The sequence below is a fragment of the Anas platyrhynchos genome, chromosome W, assembly GCF_047663525.1.
Source record: "Anas platyrhynchos isolate ZD024472 breed Pekin duck chromosome W, IASCAAS_PekinDuck_T2T, whole genome shotgun sequence".
NCBI lineage: Eukaryota > Metazoa > Chordata > Aves > Anseriformes > Anatidae > Anas > Anas platyrhynchos.
In genome coordinates, this window is record NC_092620.1 from 13,121,843 (window position 1) to 13,127,383 (window position 5,541).

Genomic DNA, 5,541 nt, shown 5'->3' on the forward strand with positions numbered 1-5,541 from the left:
AGGTCAGTTATAGTCAAGCTTTCTCCATTCTTCTTGATCTCTCTACTGCTCCATCTAAAAGGTCTTTCTATGTCTTTCAGGATACCTAAATATGTGTTTGTTAAGGTTCTTCAAACAAGTTTTCTAATCAACATATGTATACACGTGTATTCAACTACTATCAAACTATCATTTAATCATGTTAAATCATGCTAGAATAGCAGAAGTGAACCTCTGCAATACATTTCACAGAATCACAGAATCACAGAATTTCTAGGTTGGAAGAGACCTCAAGATCATCAAGTCCAACCTCTACCTAACGCTAACAATCCCCACTAAACCATATCCCTAAGCTCTACGTCTAAACGTCTTTTAAAGACTTCCAGGGATGGTGACTCCACCACTTCCCTGGGCAGCCTGTTCCAGTGTCTAACAACCCTTTCGGTAAAGAAGTTCTTCCTAACATCCAACCTAAAACTCCCCTGGCGCAACTTTAGCCCATTCCCCCTCGTCCTGTCACCAGGCACATGGGAGAACAGGCCAACCCCCACCTCACTACAGCCTCCTTTAAGGTATCTGTAGAGAGCAATAAGGTCACCCCTGAGCCTCCTCTTCTCCAGGCTGAACAAGCCCAGCTCCCTCAGCCGCTCCTCGTAGGACTTGTTCTCCAGACCCCTCACCAGCTTCGTCGCCCTTCTCTGGACCCGCTCAAGCACCTCGATGTCCTTCTTGTAGCGAGGGGCCCAAAACTGAACACAGTACTCGAGGTGCGGCCTCACCAGAGCCGAGTACAGGGGGACGATCACCTCCCTAGCCCTGCTGGTCACACTGTTTCTGATACAAGCCAGGGTGCTGTTGGCCTTCTTGGCCACCTGAGCACACTGCTGGCTCATATTCAGCCGACTATCCACCATCACTCCCAGGTCCTTCTCTGCCTGGCAGCTCTCCAACCACTCATCTCCCAGCCTGTAGCTCTGCTTGGGATTTAAAATCTGATAATCTAAAAGTTCAAAGCAAACTTTCCAGTTCAAATTTTATTAAATTGAAATTAAAGCCTGAGTTTTGCCGCACACTAGTACAGTCTTCAAAAACACCCACACAACAGAAATAAAAATACTACACTGAGAAACCTGTTTATGGAAAAAGGTGATGCTTCTGCTTTCTAAAAATACCCAAGCCCAAACAGTGCTTCCCCTAAAATTGATTTGACGAGTCCACACAAGTGGTTACAACTTGCAGCAGAATAAGGACTACACAATACTTTGAGAGTGATTTTTTTTTAAACCATAGCTAACCAGATAAGTAGAACAGAGAAAATGGATACTGTTCCTCCCCCTTCTCCCCCCCGAGACATTCTCAAAAAGAATTACAAGTTCTTGCAAAGACTCTGAGGTGGCACTTCCAGGTGTTTACTAAGGTTCACTCCATACATATTTAGGTGCAAAGATACTAAAGTACAAGTAGCCACTGGTTAATACTGCTTCTGTTCCTGTACTAATTAATGTTTAAAATATTGTTTCTTTTCTTGATCAACTTCTCTGACTGAGAATAAGAAGTAATCCTTTCAGTTAAGGCCTTGCATATTTTCTTAGATGGAGAAATAAAGTCATCATATACCATGAAACTTTGCAAAAAAAAAAAAAAAAAAGTTTTACATTCAGACAGACTGAAGCAAAAGGCACAAATCACCAGATGCCATGCTTGGACAGGGGAAATCATGACACATAAATGGTATTACAAAATAAATCAAGGATACAGAAATATTTATATACAAAGAGCAAGAAATACCCTAATAAAGCCCAAATCTTCATATATAAAAAGCCTGGAAGCATCACTTTTTCATGAAAAACAGCAAACCCCTTCACAACATTGTATAAAATTGATTTTTGGCATGGAGGAAAGGGTTAAAAAAAATCAAGCTTTAATGATGAAATACTGTCCTTTAACAAAACAAAAGATCTAATATGACTATTTCACCATAGAAAAATAGCTTCTTGGCAGTAAAACTTCAGCCCGGTCCATTTAGAAAAATATGTTTACTTGGAGCAATGAATTCTATTGTTGGTGTAAAAGCAGACAACAATTAATTCTGATGCCAGCACAGGAATCTTTGTGTAGTCAGAAAGAAAATCAGGGCACGGGCTTCTGCCTGTAATGAGGAAATCTGCAGGTGCACTACAGAAACAGCATTCCCTTTGTGGAGAAAAACAATGTGTTTCTGACTTCCAATTTTATGGAAGATTTGAAAGCTTGTATTTTCTTATAAAAAGTCATTCTACTCAAAGATTCTTAATACCAAAACAGTTTTCAAGTTTCTCTTAAAAAAAAAAAAAGTGCAAGGACAGGTCTGAGAAAAGAAAACAGCACGTTCGTGTTACCTGATCTTTATAGAGTAACCATCATTCCTCAGTGAATAAAACACAGCTCCATCATTTCAAGGACAGACTGCACTTGCGTTGTCTGGAAAGACCTTGTCTAAAAGCTTTTTTTTTTTTTTTTAAGAATGAAAAAACAAAATGAGTCATTCACATCATCAAATTCTTCTTTCTACATGGTGCACACCTGTAAAACAGCTCAAGATATTAGTAACAGCAATTAACTGAATGCCACTTTTATTCAGGTACTTCAATTATAAGAAGCTCAGAATAAATAATACTTTTTACTTCATTTTCAGCCTGAAGCTCTCATTGATTACCTACCTTTAGAATGCCACAAAAAGTAATGTTTCATGAACTGAGATAAGAAAACATACATATGTCAAAGATGTAAGCATCACCAAATCAGGCTAAGCAAGCCAGAACAACATGGGATCTATAAAGATTAATCACCAATACTTCCAGCCACATTTTACCACTAGAAGCAGTGTTTGTGACATTCCTACAGAGCTCACAGATCTGTAAGAAAAGGTGAGGTAAGGAACAGTCTGTCTGTCTTCACTTCAAGTCAATGATGTCCTCATCGTATAAAGAAGTCAGATGGAACGGATAGCTAGATGGTGAGCTCTCCTTTCTGTTTGCTACAGTATCAGGATCTGAACTAGTGGAAAGATGATGACTCTCAGAAAAGCTTTCAAAAGAGGCTGAGATTATTCTGCAAAGATGAAGACAAAAGTTACTGAGAAACAATACACAGGTAAGGGCAAGCAGGGTCAGTGGCTATTTCTGCATACAATCAAGTTATCCTAAAGGCAGAGACAAACCATTAAAACTGAATTTCTCTATGTTTTACTCTGCTTCCACACCAGGCTAGCACTGAACCAGAGCCTTGATAACAACTCATATTAAAAAAGAGATTACATACATCAGATTATTGCCCAAAGGTAATGTTAATGAATGCTCCCCTCCATATAATTTTCAAATAGTGGAATAAATATAATAAAGTTTTACATTGCAGTGGATTGAAAAAAAAATAATTTCAGTCTACTGTATCTTGGCTGAATTCTGCTGCTACTTATCACAAATGCAGGTTATAAAAACAATGAAAGAAACACAATGGCAGGGGGTCTGTTAAGCAGATACAAACAGACATATGCAATAGTGTTTCTTAATAAAATTTATTTTGGAGATAATGAGACACAAGGATATGAAGAAAATAGCAAGTGAGTCTGCACAGTGCAGATGCTGTAGGCCTGATGACTGTCTCAACTGCACCAGGTCCCCACAAAGTCCCATTTAGTCTTGCTTTGCTCATAACATATCTTTAGCAAGAGGTATAACCATTTCAGTACTGATAGTATTCAGATACTCTAACACACATTAGGATGAAATTCTCAGTAGTATACAAGGGCCTCAGTCAGTCTATACCGAACTAAGATTAGAGTAAAAAGGTTGAGAAACAATCAATTCCCAAAATACTTACAGTCTAACTTAGGTTATTTTCTAAAGCCCATATATTTACCTGTCGCTACTAGTTGATCTTACCGCTCCCTGCTTGGGATCTGACTGTCTTCGAGGAACCTTTTTTTGCTTCTGTGCACCTTTTGTCTTGGGAATAGGTTCATCCAAAAGGACTCAATAAAGGAATAAAAGTCTTAATACTCTCAAAAGGAAATAAAACATTCACAAAAAACATTGTGATCTCTCTTGATGGTTTTCATTACTAACTAAAAAGTTCCTAGCTGGATTAGAATATGGTTACAATAGAATCATCATAGAATGGCTTGTGTTAGAAGGGATCTTAAAGATCATCTAACTCCACCCCCCCTGCCATAGATAGGGACGCCACCCACTAGATCAGGTTGGCCAAAGCCCCATCCAGCCTTGCCTTGAACACCTCCAGGTATGGGGCATCAACTTCTCTTGGTAACACGTTCCAGTGCCTCACTACCCTTACAGTGAAGCATTTCCTCCTAGTCTAGTCTAAACCTATCTTCTTTTAGTTTAAGACCACTTCCCACATCCTATCATTATCTACCCGAGTAAAGAGTCCTTCTCCATCTTTTTTACAAGACTCCTTTAATTATTGAAAGGTCACAGTGAGGTCCTCCCTGTAACCTTCTCTCCTCCAGGCTGAACAGTCACAGCTCTCTCAGCCTTTCTTCATAGGAGAGGTGCTCCAGTCCTCTGATCATCTTTGTAGCCCCGCCTCTGTACTCGCACTAACAGGTCCAAATCTTTCTTGTGCTGGGGGTCCAGACCTGGATGCAGTACTCCAAGTGAGGCCTCAGAAGGGCGGAGTAGAGGGGGGACAATAATCCCCTCCCTTAACTGGCTGGCCACTTGTCGTGGTTTAACCCGGCCCGCAGCTAAACACCACGCAGCCGTTCGCTCACCCTCCCCCTCCCTCTCTGGGACAGGGGAGAGAAATGGAAAGTGAAGCCCGTGAGTTGAGATAAAGACAGTTTAATAAGACAGGAAAATTATAATAACAATAACAACAACAACAACAACAACAATAATAATAATAATAATAATAATAATAATAATAATAATAATACAATGGTGATAATAGTACTACTACTACTAATATGTACAAACAAGTGATGCACAATGCAATTGCTCACCACCCGCTGACCGATGCCCAGCCTAACCCCGAGCAGTCCGGCCCCCTCCCCCCGGCTAGCCACCCCTATATATTGTTTAGCATGACGTCAGATGGGATGGAATACCCCTTTGGCTAGTTTGGGTCACCTGTCCTGGGTCTGTCCCCTCCCAGCTCTTACTGCACCCCCAGCCTGCCCGTTGGCAGGACAGAGCAAAAGGCTGAGATGTCCTTGGCTTAGTATAAGCACTGCTCTGCAACAATTAAAGCATCGGGGTGTTATCAGCACTCTTCTCATCCCAAGCCAAAACACAGCATTCCACCAGCTACTAGGAAGAAAATTCTGTTCTAACTGAAACCAGGACACCACTCCTCTGTTGATACAGCCCAGGATGCAGTTGGTCTTTTGGCCTGCAAGTGCACGCTGCTGGTTCATGTCGAGCCTTTTGTCCACCAGAACTCCCAAGTCCTCCTCTGCAGGTCTGCTCTCAATGAGTGCTTCTCCTAGTCTGTCCTCATATCTGGGATTTCCCTGACCCAGGTGCAGCACCTTGCACTTGGACTTGTCGAACCTCATCAGGT